General features: G+C 46.8%; 1 long non-coding RNA gene across 1 annotated transcript in view; it reads left to right on the top strand.

The window, feature by feature from the left end:
• Nucleotides 1-17,643, top strand: part of LOC138274831 (uncharacterized) — a 102,923-nt gene extending 85,280 nt beyond the window's left edge. Inside the window, exon 3 of the long non-coding RNA XR_011200396.1 lies at nucleotides 17,532-17,643. This is a non-coding gene — a long non-coding RNA (uncharacterized lncRNA). The remainder of the gene's footprint in view (nucleotides 1-17,531) is intronic.
• Nucleotides 17,644-19,111: the final 1,468 nt, after the last annotated feature.

The following is a 19,111-nucleotide window of genomic DNA, read 5'->3' as shown; positions in this document are numbered from 1 at the left end:
TAGAGTGGGACAGGTTTGCTGTGCCACACTCAGTTCCTCCCTGGCAGGCCCCCTTGCACCCAAGAGTTCAGCTGTGTCAGCCTGAAGCTCCTCTGGTGTAGGTTCTGCACAAGGAGTTGACTCCTCCTCATGAAAAGGGGAATCTTCTGGAGAGGGAGGGATAGTGGACAAGGGTTGGCCCTTTCTACCCCTAGGTTTGGGAGCACTTGGTCCATTGTTCCAGGATCCAAGTTTCCCTGTCCCCTTTGCTTCTTGGCCTGAGCCATGGTAAGAGCAAAGATGTGCCCTGGAATGCCCAGCACTGCTGCATTGGCCTCCAACTCCACTTCAGCCCAAGCTGAAGTCTCCAAATCATTGCTCAGTAGACATTTTACAGGTAGGTCAGTGGATACTACAACTTTTTCAGGACCCCCAGTTGAGATTCACAACAGCCATGGGGTGGCTAGCAGTTTTGTTATGAGCGTCAGTAACTTGGTACTGATGACCAAGTAGGTGTTGCTCAGGGAGCACCAGTTTTTCAGTCACCATTGTGATACTGGCACCTGTGTTGATGTAGGCCTCACCTTGAACACCATTTATTAGGGGTTGTTGCTTGTACTTATCAATATTAAGGGGACATGCGACAAGGGTGGCAAGATCAATGCCACCATCAGAGACTAAAACAGCCTCAGTGGTTTCCCTAACTAAACCAACCCCACTACACTTCCCAGAGTGAGCCATGCTACACCCTTTGATTGACTGTTGGTAGTGTTATTTTTCCACCACCACTGCTGTTGCTAAGGGCACTAGTTGAAGCAGTGGGGGTTGTGGTGGTGGGATGCTTGGTGCTTTTCTTAGGGCAAGAACTGTCTCCTGCCCTATGGCCTTTATTCCTACAGATACAGCACCAAGGCTTTTTGTTCTGATGGTTGTTAGAAGAGGATTTAGATCCACCCCCAGAACAGTTTTGTGGGCCTCATGAAGAAACTTTGTTTTTATCTTAGTCCCCACCATTGTCATGAGACTTACCATCCTTCTTCTTGTCCTGAGCTTTTCTGCTCACCCTTGTTCTGACCCATTTGCCTGGCTTCTTTCCCAGTTCTTGGGAAGAGGTCAGTTCTGAGTCTACCAAGTACTGGTGCAACAAGTCAGACACACAGTTATTTAAAATATGCTCTCTCAAGAGAAGATTATACAAGCCCTCATAGTCAGACACGTTGCTGCCATCTAACCAGCCTTCTAAACCTTTATCAGAACAGTTCACAAAGTCAACCCAGTCCTGTGAGGCCTCTTTTCTTGTCTCCCTGAACTTTATCCTGTATTGTTCAGTGGTGAGACCAAAACCATCTAAGAGTGATGTCTTAAGAACACTGTAGTTATCTGAATCTTTTTCTCTGACAGTGAGAAGGCTATCTCTCCCCTTGTCAGAGAAGGACAACCAGAAAATAGCAGCCCACTGCCTTTGAAGGACCCTCTGAACATTACAGGTGCTCTCAAGTGCAGCAAACCATTTGCAGATGTCATCCCCCACCTTGTATGGTGGAATCGTTTTGTGCAGGTTCCTGGAATCAATGGAGTCCTTCCTGACTCTATAATCCCTGAAACTGCTGCTGCTGTCACCATGGGATACTAACCCCAACATTTGCCTTTCCCACTCCACTGCCAAGACCTCCCTATGTAGGGGTAGCTGTTGCTGCTGCAGCCTCAGTCTGGCCTCCTCCAGTCTCAGCTTCCTCAGCTCCCTATCTATGGAGTCATCTCCTGGAGTTGTGCAATTGGATCTCTCAGACTCTGAGGTGATATGGGAATGGGCAGAGGTGGATCTTTCCCTAGCTTTTGTGACCCTAGTGATCTGACATCTAGGTGTAAAGGTAACCCTAACTGTGTGGCTTCCTCTCCCACTACCAGCTACACTAGTGGGTCTGCTAGGTATAAGATCCTTGGAAGAACCCTGAACCTGGAAGATTGTTATCTAGTTCAATGGGGTCAGAATCTCCCTCCTCCTCCCTCTGGCCATCAGCATGCTCCTGGTTATTCTGAAGAAAGAGGTTCAAAAGGAAATTCTTGTTTGGATTCTTCCCCACATCTAGTTTTCTGTCTGCACAAAGCCCCTTCAATTCCTTGAAGGTCATGCCCTCACAGGGAGTACCCATGACCTCAGAGCTAGGGCCAGCAGTAGACACGCTGTGTGTGTTTGGGTGGTGCAGGGTGAACCTAACCTACCTAACCTCTAATCTCTAGGAAAGGAAAGTAAGAGACTAGATCCCTGTACTAGGTATATTTGTATAGCTCTAGGTATAGTGTTGTCTTTCCTGTAGATAAGGCAGTTGCAAGTACTTATCCCACCCGGCACTACCAATGTAGGAGGCTGGCCTGGTTTATAGTGGGTATCAATGGTACTTACACCTTATACCAGGTCCAGTCCTTATTAGTGAAATGTAGGCAGTGTCCAGAAGCCAGACGTTCTAGAGGTAGCTGTAGCTGAGCAGCCAAGGCTTATCTAGGAAACATGCAAAGCTCATGCAATATCACTTTAGTCACACAGTACTCACACACCTGAAAGACTACTCAGTATTACAAAAATAAAGGTACTTTATTTTGGTGACACAAATGCCAAAAATACCATAGAGGCTATACTCCCTTAGGAGGTAAGTAATGCACAAATTATATACACTAGTATGCAAAAACAGGAGTAAAAACAGAAAACAGTGCAAATAGTGAAAATCACAATAGTTAGAAATGGGCCTGGGTGAACACAAACCATATACTAAGAAAGTGGAATGCGAATGTCGGTTTTCCATCTAGGCAATTGTAGTGTGTAGAGGGTCGCTGGAAGTACTAGAAAACCCCAAAGGTAAGTACTAAAACTCACCCCAGAGCCCAGGAAAGCAGGAGTAAAGTACAGGAACGTTCCCAGAACACACAGAGACACGAGAAAGCAGATTATGCAAGAACCAGGAGAAACTCACCTGAAGACCTGTGGAAGAATAGGACCAAGTCCAAGAAGCACAGAGGAGTCCAGGGAGAACAGGAGCCCCTGCTAACCTGGATAAAGGTGCAAAAGAAGAACCACAGGTGAGGAAAAACAGTCAGTATTGCACCCAAGAAGATGGTTGGTGCAGATGATGTCCCACACCGGATGGAGGACTGCAGTCTGGTTTGCGTCGCTGGAATCGGCCAACAAGCCTTGGCACATGCAAAGCTTGCAGTCAGTGGAAAATGGCGCTGCTTGGGACCAAGAGGAACCTGGTGGACTCTACCCAGGAGGGAGATTCAGGGGGGCTCTCAGCAACCCTGAGAGCCCACAGAAGACCAGGCAACGTGAACAGGCATCCCACAGCACGGGGACAAAGGAGCAAAAGGAGGCCCATGCAGCACTACGACAAAGGCTCCCACGCCGCCGGAAAACCACTCAGGAAGATGTGCCTCGCAGGATAGAGTGCTGGGGGCTGGAGCTGCACAGTGCATGAAGAACTTCGTGGAAGGAGGTCAACAAGCCTTGGCAACTGCAAAACATGCGGTGCACATGAGTACTGTCTTGCGTAAGGAGGAAAGCTCCTACCTCCACCAAAGTTGGACAGTAAGATTCAGGACCATAGGGACCACTTCAGTCTACCACCTACTGGGGCTCCTATAAGGGACCCATAGAGTGCATGGAATCATACAACCAATGCTTGCAAAAGCCTTGGGGTGTGATTCCAACATGTTTGATATCAAACATGCCTATGTTCGGAGTTACCATTATGTAGCTGGACCTAGTGTAGGAGGCTGGCCTGGTTTGTAGTGGTACCAAAGGGTACTTACACTCTGCACCAGGTCCAGTTATCCCTTATTAGTGTAGAAGAGGTGTCTAGCAGCTCAGGCTGATAGAAAAGGGTAGCTTAGCAGAGCAGCTTAGGCTGAACTAGGAGACGTGTGAAGCTCCTACTATACCACTGGTGTCATATGCACAATATCATAAGAAAACACAATACACAGATATACTAAAAATAAAGGTACTTTATTTTTATGACAATATGCCAAAAGTATCTCAGTGAGTACCCTCAGTATGAGGATCCCAAACATACACAAGATATATGTACACAATACCAAAATTATGCAGTAATAGCAATAGAAAGCAATGCAAGCAATGTACAGTCACAATAGATTGCAATGACAGCACATAGGTATAAGGGCAACACAAACAATATACTCCAAAAGTGGAATGCGAATAACGTATGGACCCCAAACCTATGTGAGCTTGGAGAGGGTCGCTTGGACTGTAAGAAAACAGTGAGGGTTAGAAAAATAGCCCACCCCAAGACCCTGAAAAGTGGGTGCAAAGTGCACCTTAGTTCCCCAGAGAGCACAGAAGTCGTGATAGGGGAATTCTGCAAGGAAGACCAACACCAGCAATGCAACAACAATGGATTTCCAGACGAGAGTACCTGTGGAACAAGGGGACCAAGTCCAAGAGTCACACTCAAGTCGTGAGTGGGCAGATGCCCACGAAATGCCAGCTGAGGGTGCAAAGAAGCTGCCACCGGATGGTAGAAGCTGTGGATTCTGCAAGAACGAAGAGGACTAGGAACTTCCCCTTTGGAGGATGGATGTCCCACGTCGTGAAGAAGCTTGCAGAGGTGTTTCCATGCAGAAAGACTGCAAACAAGCCTTGCTAGCTGCAAGGGTCGCGGTTAGGGTTTTTGGATGCTGCTGTGGCCCAGGAGGGACCAGGATGTCGCCAATTGCGTGAGGAGACAGAGGGGGCGCCCAGCAAGACAAAGAGCCCACTCAGAAGCAAGCAGCACCCGCAGAAGTGCCGGAACAGGCACTACGAAGAAGAGTGAACCGGAGCTCACCCGAAGTCACAAAGGAAGGTCCCACGACGCCGGAGGACAACTCAGGAGGTCGTGCACTGCAGGAAATCCTGGAAGAGTGCACAGGAGCCAGAGCAGCTGCAAATCACGCGGTACCCAGCAATGCAGTCTGGAGTGGGGAGGCAAGGACTTAAATCCACCAAACTTGGACTGAAGAGTCACTGGACTGTGGGAGTCACTTGGACAGAGTTGCTGAGTTCCAGGACCACGCTCGTCGTGCTGAGAGGGGACCCAGGGGACCGGTGATGCAGTCTTTTGGTGCCTGCGGTTGCAGGGGGAAGATTCCGTCGACCCACTGGAGAATTCTTTGGAGCTTCTAGTGCAGAGAGGAGGCAGACTACCCCCACAGCATGCACCACCAGGAAAACAGTTGAGAAGGCGGCAGGATCAGCGATACAAGGTTGCAGTAGTCGTCTTTGCTACTTTGTTGTGGTTTTGCAGGCTTCCAGCGCGGTCAGCAGTCGATTCCTTGGCAGAAGGTGAAGAGAGAGATGCAGAGGAACTCTGATGAGCTCTTGCATTCCTTATCTAAAGAATTCCCCAAAGCAGAAACCCCAAATAGCCAGAAAAGGAGGTTTGGCTACTTAGGAAGGAGGATAGGCTAGCAACACAGGTAAGAGCCTATCAGAAGGAGTCTCTGACGTCACCTGCTGGCCTTGGCCACTCAGAATGTAGAAAAAACAGACGTGGCAGGTAGGGACCAATTCAAAAATGAATTATATAAGAACAGACCTGTATTCTGTTATTATTGAGTTTATTATTTTCTCCAAATTCATTTCAATCAAATACTTCAAAGAGCGAAAAAGGAATAATGGTGACACAAAACAAATACGTATCTAACAAAAATAACATTACAACAAATGATACTTAACAACATACACATAATAAACCCACCCTAGGAGTTATCACATTAAGACACATCTTGAACTGATGCCCTCTAAATTTGAATAGTAGTCACTGTTTTAACTTCACATGTGATCCACTTTTATATGCTCAGTGACTAGGCTTTTTTCCATGCAAACATTTATCAACAATTTGTGCATTTCTTTCCCACAAACATGATAAAGTTCATCTCAAATATTTACAGTAAAATGCATTATTTAACAAGCCCAATACACTTGCAAAAACAAAAAGGTCGACGCGTTTCGGCCTGCTGATTTAAGGCCTCCTCAGGACTGGAAAAAGGGCAATAATGGTTCTAAAAACAAAAACATGCAAATCCCCATTTCAATAAATAATAAATATAACAGTTAAAAAATATATATATGTACATGCCTCCAGACTATATGATATTTAATAAGCTCTATATTTATTAGGAAACAATATTCACTTTATTAGATGGTATCACTCACTTTGCACAATCTTTCCAGACTCATTTAATGTCTGCTATCTCAACAATAACTATTGCACTATCTCTAGAGATACCCTCAATTCTTTTTGTATCTCCTCTATTTCATTAAGACTATAGGTTTAAACCAATCTCATCTCTTTACCTTAATGCCAAGGGTTTAAATCAGACAACCAGAGTCTATTCTTTCATCAGACCACTGCCACGCTGTTCACAGCTGTTTATTGTCACTCATTTCAAGTCCGCTGAGTGCTGTACCACTCGGCTCCCTGTCATAAAAAAGCGAAACGAACCGCTGCTGTAACCATTCGTGGATTTCTTATTAACATTCCTCAAGGTCATTGACCTGTGATACTTCGTGATCGTATTACCGTTTTATCCGTGTGCGCCGCTGGAGCTGACTTCCTTACACGCTCGTTTAAGAAAACCGAGCCGCCATATTACGCCCGTTGCCTAGTGACACACCGCGCTCTAACCGGGCCAACGTCTCTACCACTCGGCTCCCTGTCATAAAAAAGCGAAACGCAACGCTGCTGTAACCATTCGTGGATTTCATATTAACATTCCTCAAGGTCATTGACCTGTAATACTTCGTGATCGTATTACCGTTTTATCCGTGTGCGCCGCTGGAGCTGCCTTCCTTACATGCTCGTTTAGGAAAATCGAGCCGCCATATTACGCCCGTTGCCTAGTGACAAACCGCGCTCTAACCGGGCCAACGTCTCTACTAGTAACCGCTCCCATAGGATTATGGGAGAATGATCTAACTTCGTTAGACGAACATGCCGCCATCTTGGAATAGAGTACTACGCCTCCCTTACTGTTAACACCAACTGTTATACTCGATTACCACAACCAATTTAAACGCAACTCATGTCTCAGCTATAAATTCTTTACAAAAACACCTCCCTGCAACTAAAATAACCCACACAGTAAAAAAAACCACACAGTAAAAAAACTGTCCACTTTTTCGCGCAAGTGAGTTAAGGGGAATTGTCCTGATGTCATTAAATCGTCTTCTAAAAGTCTGACCACAACTACATGATTGAATGCCCTGCTTTTTCATTGTACTTAGGTTCTCAATCTATAAACCACTCAAAAAAGAGCCTGCTATAACTGATGAAGAAAAACGAATTAACCACTCAGAGCAGTCCAGTGTGCCAGCAGCACCTCTGTGTCCAAGATGGCAGAGGTCTGGAGCACACTGGAGGAGCTCTGGACACCTCCCAGGGGAGGTGCAGGTCAGGGGAGTGGTCACTCCCCTTTCCTTTGTCCAGTTTCGCACCAGAGCAGGGCTGGGGGATCCCTGAACCGGTGTAGACTGGCTTATGCAGAGATGGGCACCATCTGTGCCCATCAAAGCATTTCCAGAGGCTGGGGGAGGCTACTCCTCCCAAGCCCTGATCTTAGACATGTTACATGGCCATGTTCGGAGTTACCATTGTGACGCTATACATATGTCGTGACATATGTATAGTGCACGCGTGTAATGGTGTCCCCGCACTCACAAAGTCTGGGGAATTTGCCCTGAACCATGTGGGGGCACTTGGGTGCCCACACACTAAGTAACTTAGCACCCAACCTTTACCAGGTAAAGGTTAGACATATAGGTGACTTATAAGTTACTTAAGTGCAGTGGTAAATGGCTGTGAAATAACGTGGACGTTATTTCACTCAGGCTGCAGTGGCAGGCCTGTATAAGAATTGTCAGAGCTCCCTATGGGTGGCAAAAGAAATGCTGCAGCCCATAGGGATCTCCTGGAACCCCAATACCCTGGGTTCCTCAGTACCATATACTAGGGAATTATAAGGGTGTTCCAGTATGCCAATGTAAATTGGTGAAATTGGTCACTAGCCTGTTAGTGACAATTTGGAAAGAAATGAGAGAGCATAACCACTGAGGTTCTGGTTAGCAGAGCCTTAGTGAGACAGTTAGTCATCACACAGGTAACACATAGGGCACACTTATGAGCACTGGGGCCCTGGCTGGCAGGGTCCCAGTGACACATACAACTAAAACAACATATATACAGTGAAATATAGGGGTAACATGCCAGGCAAGATGGTATTTTCCTACACAACCCCCCCCAAACGAAGGACAATAAGTCTAGCCATGACCTGATAAGTCTTCATTGTCTAAGTGGAAATATCTGGAGAGTCCATCTGCATTGGAGTGGGTACTCCCAGGTCTATGTTCCACTGTATAGTCCATTCCCTGTAGAGATATGGACCACCTCAACAATTTAGGATTTTCACCTTTCATTTGTTTTAGCCAAAGTAGAGGTTTGTGGTCTGTCTGAACAATGAAGTGAGTGCCAAACAGGTATGGCCTCAACTTCTTCAGTGCCCAGACCACAGCAAAGGCCTCCCTCTCTATGGCAGACCAACGCTTTTCTGTAGGGGTCAACCTCCTGCTGATAAAAGCAACAGGTTGATCCTGGCCCTCAGAATTAAGATGTGATAAGACTGCCCCTACCCCTAATTCAGATGCTTCAGTTTGGACAATTAATGTTTTGGAGTAACAGGGGCTTTTCAGGACAGGTGCAGAGCACAGGGCCTGCTTCAGCTCCTCAAAAGCTTTCTGACAGCTAGCTGTCCATAATACCTTTTTAGGCATTTTTTTAGATGTGAGGTCATTAAGAGGGGCTGCAATGGAGCCATAGTTCTTTATGAACCTCCTGCAATACCCAGTGAGGCCTAAGAAGGCTCTCACCTGGGTCTGAGTTGTAGGGGGAACCCAATCTATAATAGTTTGGATTTTCCCTTGAAGTGGTGCAATCTGTTCTCCACCTACCAGGTGTCCCAGATAAACCACTTTCCCCTGCCCTATCTGGCACTTTGAAGCCTTGATAGTGAGGCCTGCCTTTTGCAGGGCCTCCAAAACTTTCCATAGGTGGACCAGGTGATCATCCCAGGTGGAGCTAAAGACAGCTATATCATCTAGATATGCTGCACTAAAAGCCTCCAATCCTTGCAGGACTGTATTCACCAACCTCTGAAAAGTGGCAGGTGCATTTTTCAACCCAAAAGGCATTACTGTGAATTGGTAGTACCCTCCAATGGTAGAAAATGCAGTTTTTGCTTTTGCATCCTCTGATAACTTGATCTGCCAATACCCTGCAGTCAAATCAAAGGTGCTTAGATACTTGGCAGATGCCAGTGTATCTATTAGCTCATCTGCCCTGGGTATAGGGTGAGCATCAGTTTTAGTTACTTGGTTGAGACCCCTGTACTCTACACAAAATCTAATTTCCTTCTTTCCATCTTTGGAATGAGGTTTTGGTACAAGTACCACAGGAGAGGCCCATGGACTTTCAGAGTGCTCAACCACTCCCAGTTCAAGCATTTTCTGAACCTCTTGTTTTATGCAGTCCCTGACATGGTCAGGCTGCCTATAGATCTTACTTTTGACAGGCAAGCTGTCTCCAGTATCTATAGTGTGCTCACACCAAGAAGTGGTGCCTAGCACAGTAGAAAAAGAGTTCAGAAAACTGACCCAGGAGATTTATGCAGTGGTCTTTCTGCTCAGCAGTAAGACAATCTGCCAGAACTACACCTTCCACTAGAGCATCTTGTTCTGTGGAAGAGAAGAGATCAGGGAGAGGGTCACTCTCTTCTTCCTGTCCTTCATCTGATGCCATGAGCAGGGTGAGATCAGCCCTGTCATAGTAGGGTTTCAGGCGATTGACATGGAGCACCCTAAGGGGACTCCTGGCATTGCCTAAGTCAACCAAGTAGGTGACTTCTCCCTTTTTCTCAACAATTATGTGGGGACCACTCCATTTGTCTTGGAGTGCTCTTGGGGCCACAGGCTCCAATACCCACACTTTTTGCCCTGGTTGGTACTGAATCAGAAGAGCCTTTTGGTCATGCCAATGCTTTTGGAGCTCTTGGCTGGCCTGAAGGTTTTTACTGGCCTTTTTCATGTACTCAGCCATCCTAGATCTTAGGCCAAGTACATAGTCCACTATGTCTTGCTTAGGAGCTTTTAAAGGTTGTTCCCAACCCTCCTTCACAAGTGTTAGAGGACCTCTCACAGGGTGTCCAAATAGGAGTTCGAAGGGGCTGAAGCCCACTCCTTTTTGGGGTACCTCCCTGTAAGCAAAAAGGAGGCAAGGTAACAGGACATCCCATCTCCTGCAGAGTTTTTCAGGGTGTCCCATTATCATTCCTTTGAGAGTTTTATTAAACCTCTCAACCAGTCCATTTGTTTGTGGATGATAGGGTGTGGTGAACTTGTATGTCACACCACATTCCTTCCACATGGCCTTTAAGTAAGCAGACATGAAATTGCTTCCCCTGTCTAATACCACCTCTTTTGGGAAGCCCACCCTGGAAAAGATCCCCAGGAGGGCCTTTGCCACTGCAGGAGCTGTAGTGGTCCTTAGAGGAATTGCTTCAGGATATCTGGTGGCATGGTCCACTACCACCAAAATAAACCTATTGCCTGAAGCAGTAGGAGGGTCAAGGGGGCCAACTATGTCAACCCCTACCCTTTCAAAGGGGACCCCAACCACAGGTAGTGGAATAAGGGGAGCCTTTGGAGTGCCACCTGTTTTGCCACTGGCTTGACAGGTTTCACAGGACTTACAAAATTCCTTTGTGTCCTCTGACATTCTAGGCCAATGAAACAAGGGGACAAGCCTGTCCCAAGTTTTCATTTGCCCTAAATGTCCAGCCAAGGGAATGTCGTGGGCTAGAGTTAGGAGGAACTCTCTGTATTGCTGAGGAATCGCCAATCTCCTGGCTGCTCCAGGTTTTGGATCCCTTGCTTCAGTATACAAGAGGTTGTCCTCCCAGTAAACTCTGTGAGAGTCACTGAAATCCCCATTTTGCTGTTTGACAGCTTGCTGTCTTAGACCCTCTAGTGTGGGACAGGTATGCTGTGCCACACTCAGCTCCTCCCTGGCAGGCCCCCCTCCACCCAAAAGCTCTGCAGTGTCTGCTTCCAGCTCCTCTGGTGAAGGTTCTGCACAGGGTGGAAATTCTTCTTCCTCAGAAGTTGAATCCACTGTAGAGGGAGGGATAGTAGGTAGTGTTTTACCTTTACTAACCCTAGCTTTAGGGAGCACTTGGCCCATTCTTCCAGGATCCAAGTCACCCTGTCCTTTTTGCTTTTTGGCCTGAGCCCTTGTTAAAGCATAAATATGCCCAGCATTGCTGCATGAGCCTCCAACTCCACTTCTGCTCAAACTGATGTCTCTAAATCGTTCCCTAGTAGACAGTCTACAGGTAAATCTGAGGCAACCACAACTTTCTTTGGACCAGTAACCCCCCCCCAGTTGAGATTCACAACAGCCATGGGGTGGGTAAGAGTGTTGGTATGAGCATCAGTCACTTGGTACTGGTGACCAAGTAGGTGTTGTTCAGGGTGGACCAGTTTCTCTATTACCATGGTAACACTGGCACCTGTGTCCCTGTAGGCCTGAACCTCAACACCATTTATTAGGGGAAGTTGCTTGTACTTATCCATATTAAGGGGACAAGCAACCAAGGTGGCCAAATCAATGGACCCCTCAGAGACTAACACAGCCTCTGTGGTCTCCCTAACAAGACCAACCCCAACTAAATTACCAAAAGTGAGCCCAGCTACTCCCTTGGTTTGGCTATTAGTAGGGTTTCTCCCACCACCACTGCTATTACTAGGGGCACTAGTTGTAGCAGTAGGGTTTGTGGTAGTGGGAGGCTTGGTGCTTTTCTTTGGACAACTGGGGTCAGTTGTCCAATGGCCTTTTAATTTACATAAATAGCACCATGGTTTCTTTACTTGATTTTGATTTGAAGAAGATTTGGGCCCACCACCCCCACCAGAGTGTTTTTGTGGGCCTGATGAAGACTCATTTTTAGATTTGTCCCCACCCTTGTCAGAAGACTTACCATCCTTCTTCTTGTCATCTTTGTCACCCTCTATATGAACTTTTCTGTTCACCCTTGCTCTGACCCATTTGTCTGCCTTCTTTCCCAATTCTTGGGGAGAGGTCAGATCTGAGACCACTAGGTACTGGTGTAACAAATCAGACACACAATTATTAAGAATATGCTCTCTCAGGATTAAGTTATACAGGCTTTCATAGTCAGAAACTTTACTGCCATGTAACCACCCCTCCAAGGCCTTCACTGAATGGTCAACAAAGTCTACCCAGTCTTGTGAAGACTCCTTTTTGGTTTCTCTGAACTTGATCCTGTACTGTTCAGTGGTTAAGCCATAACCATCTAGGAGTGCATTCTTAAGAACTGTAAAATTATTGGCATCACTTTCCTTCACAGGAAGGAGCCTATCCATACCCTTTCCACTGATAGATAGCCATAGGATAGCAGCCCACTGCCTTTGAGGGACCCCCTGTACAACACAGGCCCTCTCAAGTGCAGAAAACCACTTGTTAATGTCATCACCCTCCTTGTAAGGGGGAACTATCTTGCGCAGATTCCTAGAATCATGCTCTTTTACAGGATTACTATCTGTAATACTGCTGCTGCCACCATGGGGTCCAAACCCCAACCTCTGTCTTTCTTTTTCTAAGTCAAATGCCTGCCTGTCTAAATCCAGCTGTTGCTTTTTGAGCTTCAGCCTGGATTCTTCCACTCTCAATCTATTGAGTTCCCTTTCTAACACTCTGTCTTCAGGGAGGGTGGGTTGGGCATGCCTTGACACAGAAGAATGGTGTGAATGGACAGAGGGAGACCTGTCCCTAACAGATGGCACTCTAACAACCTGGCCTAAAGGAGTAACCTCTATACTATGATGAGAACTCACATCAGTACCAGCCCTGCTAGGTGGCCTGCTAAGGGGCAGGTTGGGAAGGGTCCCATCTAACACTTTTACTGGGGGTACCCCAGAATCAGAGTGTGAACCATCAGCTAATCTCTCACCAGATGTGCCAGCTATGGTCTTATCATGTTCAATGAGCATATTAACTAACAATTCTCTAGAGGGATTCGTCCCTACCCCTAAACCTCTATCAATGCAGAGACTCCTTGCACCTTTCCAGCTAAGGTGGTCATAAGCAGTGCTGGTCAGATCCAGAGTTTGACCTGTACCAGACATGATAGAAAAAGGTTTAAGGGACAGAAAAAGAAAGAAAAAGTTTCAGAACTTTTTAAGGTACAGAAAAAAAACTTGTTAAACTTTTAAGAAACTTTTTGAAAGTTTTAGAGGTACTTTTCAGCACTTAGCAAAGGAGTAAGAGAAGAAAAGCAAAACTTTTTGGTTAGGTGTACATACACTGAACTTGTTTTGTATATTTTTCCCTTATGAAAAGTACAAAATGACAAAGTGGTAAGTAGTTGCAAGTACTTATCCCACCGCTGCACAACCAATGTAGGAGGCTGGCCTGGTTTGTAGTGGTACCAAAGGGTACTTACACTCTGCACCAGGTCCAGTTATCCCTTATTAGTGTAGAAGAGGTGTCTAGCAGCTCAGGCTGATAGAAAAGGGTAGCTTAGCAGAGCAGCTTAGGCTGAACTAGGAGACGTGTGAAGCTCCTACTATACCACTGGTGTCATATGCACAATATCATAAGAAAACACAATACACAGATATACTAAAAATAAAGGTACTTTATTTTTATGACAATATGCCAAAAGTATCTCAGTGAGTACCCTCAGTATGAGGATGCCAAATATACACAAGATATATGTACACAATACCAAAATTATGCAGTAATAGCAATAGAAAGCAATGCAAGCAATGAACAGTCACAATAGATTGCAATGAGAGCACATAGGTATAGGGGCAACACAAACCATATACTCCAAAAGTGGAATGCGAATAACGTATGGACCCCAAACCTATGTGACCTTGTAGAGGGTCGCTGGGACTGTAAGAAAACAGTGAGGGTTAGAAAAATAGCCCACCCCAAGACCCTGAAAAGTGGGTGCAAAGTGCACCTTAGTTCCCCAGAGAGCACAGAAGTCGTGATAGGGGAATTCTGCAAGGAAGACCAACACCAGCAATGCAACAACGATGGATTTCCAGACGAGAGTACCTGTGGAACAAGGGGACCAAGTCCAAGAGTCACACTCAAGTCGTGAGTGGGCAGATGCCCACGAAATGCCAGCTGAGGGTGCAAAGAAGCTGCCACCGGATGGTAGAAGCTGTGGATTCTGCAAGAACGAAGAGGACTAGGAACTTCCCCTTTGGAGGATGGATGTCCCACGTCGTGAAGAAGCTTGCAGAGGTGTTTCCGTGCAGAAAGACCGCAAACAAGCCTTGCTAGCTGCAAGGGTCGCGGTTAGGGTTTTTGGATGCTGCTGTGGCCCAGGAGAGACCAGGATGTCGCCAATTGCGTGAGAAGACAGAGGGGGCGCCCAGCAAGACAAGGAGCCCACTCAGAAGCAAGCAGCACCCGCAGAAGTGCCGGAACAGGCACTACGAAGAAGAGTGAACCGGAGCTCACCCGAAGTCACAAAGGAAGGTCCCACGACGCCGGAGGACAACTCAGGAGGTCGTGCACTGCAGGTTAGAGTGTTGGGACCCAGGCTTGGCTGTGCACAAAGGAAATCCTGGAAGAGTGCACAGGAGCCAGAGCAGCTGCAAATCACGTGGTACCCAGCAATGCAGTCTGGCGTGGGGAGGCAAGGACTTACCTCCACCAAATTTGGACTGAAGAGTCACTGGACTGTGGGAGTCACTTGGACAGAGTTGCTGAGTTCCAGGGACCACGCTCGTCGTGCTGAGAGGGGACCCAGGGGACCGGTGATGCAGTCTTTTGGTGCCTGCGGTTGCAGGGGGACGATTCCGTCGACCCACAGGAGATTTCTTCAGAGCTTCTAGTGCAGAGAGGAGGCAGACTACCCCCACAGCATGCACCACCAGGAAAACAGTCGAGAAGGCGGCAGGATCAGCGATACAAGGTTGCAGTAGTCGTCTTTGCTACTTTGTTGCGGTTTTGCAGGCTTCCAGCGCGGTCAGCGGTCGATTCCTTATCAGAAGGTGAAGAGGGAGATGCAGAGGAACTCTGATGACCTCTTGCATTCGTTATCTAAAGAATTCCCCAAAGCAGAGACCCTAAATAGCCAGAAAAGGAGGTTTGGCTACTTAGGAAGGAGGATAGGCTAGCAACACAGGTAAGAGCCTATCAGAAGGAGTCTCTGACGTCACCTGCTGGCCCTGGCCACTCAGAGCAGTCCAGTGTGCCAGCAGCACCTCTGTGTCCAAGATGGCAGAGGTCTGGAGCACACTGGAGGAGCTCTGGGCACCTCCCAGGGGAGGTGCAGGTCAGGGGAGTGGTCACTCCCCTTTCCTTTGTCCAGTTTCGCACCAGAGCAGGGCTGGGGGATCCCTGAACCGGTGTAGACTGGCTTATGCAGAGATGGGCACCATCTGTGCCCATCAAAGCATTTCCAGAGGCTGGGGGAGGCTACTCCTCCCAAGCCCTGACACCTTTTTCCAAAGGGAGAGGGTGTAACACCCTCTCTCTGAGGACGTCCTTTGTTCTGCCTTCCTGGGCCAAGCCTGGCTGGACCCCAGGAGGGCAGAAACCTGTCTGAGGGGTTGGCAGCAGCTGCAGTGAAACCCCGGGAAAGGTAGTTTGGCAGTACCCGGGTCTGTGCTAGAGACTCCGGGGATCATGGAATTGGCATTGGGGTGACAATTCCATGATCTTAGACATGTTACATGGCCATGTTCGGAGTTACCATTGTGACGCTATACATATGTCGTGACATATGTATAGTGCACGCGTGTAATGGTGTCCCCGCACTCACAAAGTCCGGGGAATTTGCCCTGAACAATGTGGGGGCACCTTGGCTAGTGCCAGGGTGCCCACACACTAAGTAACTTAGCACCCAACCTTTACCAGGTAAAGGTTAGACATATAGGTGACTTATAAGTTACTTAAGTGCAGTGGTAAATGGCTGTGAAATAACGTGGACGTTATTTCACTCAGGCTGCAGTGGCAGGCCTGTGTAAGAATTGTCAGAGCTCCCTATGGGTGGCAAAAGAAATGCTGCAGCCCATAGGGATCTCCTGGAACCCCAATACCCTGGGTACCTCAGTACCATATACTAGGGAATTATAAGGGTGTTCCAGTATGCCAATGTAAATTGGTGAAATTGGTCACTAGCCTGTTAGTGACAATTTGGAAAGAAATGAGAGAGCATAACCACTGAGGTTCTGGTTAGCAGAGCCTCAGTGAGACAGTTAGTCATCACACAGGTAACACATATAGGGCACACTTATGAGCACTGGGGCCCTGGCTGGCAGGGTCCCAGTGACACATACAACTAAAACAACATATATACAGTGAAATATGGGGGTAACATGCCAGGCAAGATGGTACTTTCCCACACCTAGGTAGTGACCTACGTCCAGTACACGTGTCCTGGAGGTCACGGGGGGACCTCTGCTAGTGCAGGGGTGCCCTCACACACAGATAGTTTGCACCCTGCCCTCAGGACTGGAGGGCCTGTTATAGGGGTGACTTATAAGTGACCTGGTGCAGTGTAAATGGCAGTGAAAGGGTGCATGCACCTTTTCACTGAGGCTGCAATAGCAGTCCTGCAGAAGGCTTTGCATGAGCTCCCTATGGGTGGCAAAAGATATGCTGCAGCCCATAGGGATCCCCTGGAGCCCATATGCCCTGGGTACCTAGGTACCATATACTAGGGACATATAAGGGAGCACCAGTATGTCAATTGTGGGTGAAATACTGGGTAGCAGTATGCAACGACCGAATTTAAAGGAGAGAGAGCATAATCACTGGGGTCCTGGTTAGCAGGATCCCAGTGAAAACAGTCATTCACACTGACAACAGGCAGAAAATGGGGGTAGCCATGGCAAAAAGAGGGTACTTTCCTACACCAGAGTTTTGAAAAAATATTTCAGTTGTACATTTCTCATAAACTTGAATATGTTGATTTCAGTTTCTAGAGGATTTGATTTATAAGTTAGCACAAATGATGTTCCTTTGGATAAAATTGTCATTTGATATTCATTGAATTCACAGCGTGAAATGCTTATTACTAAACTTTAGTATTGCACCATAGGTTTCTCTCATTTATTTGTCTTTCTTCTTCCACGCCTTGTTTTTCTTGTTCTCTTGTTTCTTGCTCGTGGTTTGCAGCTGGAATTATTACTAAAAAAGTAGGATCCTTATTCGTTTTAGTTCCACGTTCGGACGAACCTGATACCATTGGTACACTATTCCCAGGGGTGTCTGTTTTTTGTTTGATGAGACCTGTTTCTTCTTCAGACGCTCTGTTATCTTCTTATGTCTCTGTATTTTGTTTTCTGTTTGTTTCGGGTATATTTCTGCATAGGTGTAAACTTCGTCCACCTTGTAATCTATTGTATCTTGCTTGAATTTCTTGAATTTGTAATCACTGATCTCTGTTTTATATGTTTCTAGTTTTCCACTGAAATCCCCCAAGGACGTCTCCACTCATTCTCGTCCAAACGCTTCACTATTTCGTGTTTGGTTTGTGTTAGTTCTTGCTCTAAGTTTTCAAATACCTTTTCCAATTCTTCTATAATCAACAAAATCAAATTAAATGAAGATTTGTTCAAAATCGCGTGCCGCCTTTCTATATTTATTTGTTGGACTCAAGGTGGGTTTGAATGACACTGTTAGTCCCCTGGGTATGTATCCTACCTTGTGATACTGCATTAGAGGAACAGCATGCAATCTTGATTTATTTCTAGTTTCATGAAGTATTTCAATTGTTTGAGATATTGGCGCTCTGTACAGTTGTCGTACCCACGTGTTTTGTTACTTTGATCAATGTATATATTTTGGCTGCTTCTTCTAGTATGTGAGCCAAAACTCTGGCTCTCTTTTCTATTAAGTGTGCAATTTCTTCGAAAGACATAAAGATTTGCTGGGTGCAGCTCGGCTCTGCGGGTGGAAACCACAAGGCAATACAGTATGAAAGGTTCGAGACTCTTGTCTGCAGAAGTACGATTAGAATTAGAAGGCGTGGGGACAAGAGGCTGAAACCTTTCATACAAGTTTTTCTGAACAAATGTTGTTCAGACTGAATGCTGGCGGAGATTTAAACACATTTCTACAGCCCCACATCCAATAACAGGGTGACTGACAAATTGCAAATATGCTGCTGATTTAGCTGTAAAAATGGTAAGAGCCATTGGGGGGACTACAACTCCCAGAAATCCGCAAATGAACTGCGCACATTCTACGTCATCAAATACAACAAATCAGACAACAATACCCTGAAACCAGGGTTTTGGGCAAAGGATGGCGTCAGGGTGGTGAAAACAGAAGCCACGCCTGGTGAATGGCGCCCACCCATGAGCTCCAGACACGGGGTAAAACCAAGGGAGAGACCAGGAATAGCACAACCCTTGCAGACCCCAAGCAACGAAGGTGGGCTGGTCACCCTGCAGACCCGGAACAATAAAAAGTAACAGGTGTCTTACCGCTTTGAGATCTGCAGCCTGGCATTACTACTAAAGTATTTACCCAAAACTTTATAATAACATGACATGACTCCTATATCAGTGCTCTAGAACTGCAACACACTATGTAGTGAGATACTGTTTACTGTTACAACGAATGATGTGGTGGGGGCACCGTGCATCACAAAAACAATCATTATTTGCTTATTTCTCACTCACAGAGTACTGCAATGTCGTGGACATTTCTTCCTAGGAAGGTATTTGATTGACTCACACCTGTGCATGAAAACAAATGCACATAAGATCAAGTATTGCTTTATATCTAGTCGAAGGCAAGCTCGTCTCCTAGGACCACTACCAGCACCAGGAACCCTGGCCCTCCAACCACCCACTGATGCTCCACCGCCGAGCTCTGGGCAACAACAGTTGTGGCATCACCTCTCCCCAATCTACGGAAGGACCATTTGCCTGCCGACCCTTCACATGCAAAGCAGGACCGCCCGCCAGCACAGGACCCCTCGCCACACCCACCCAAAAGACCATGAACACCCCGGAACTGCTCTAGTGCGATCT

The sequence above is a fragment of the Pleurodeles waltl genome, chromosome 2_2, assembly GCF_031143425.1.
Source record: "Pleurodeles waltl isolate 20211129_DDA chromosome 2_2, aPleWal1.hap1.20221129, whole genome shotgun sequence".
Classification (NCBI taxonomy): Eukaryota; Metazoa; Chordata; class Amphibia; order Caudata; family Salamandridae; genus Pleurodeles; species Pleurodeles waltl.
This window is presented reverse-complemented; position numbering and strand designations above follow the sequence as displayed.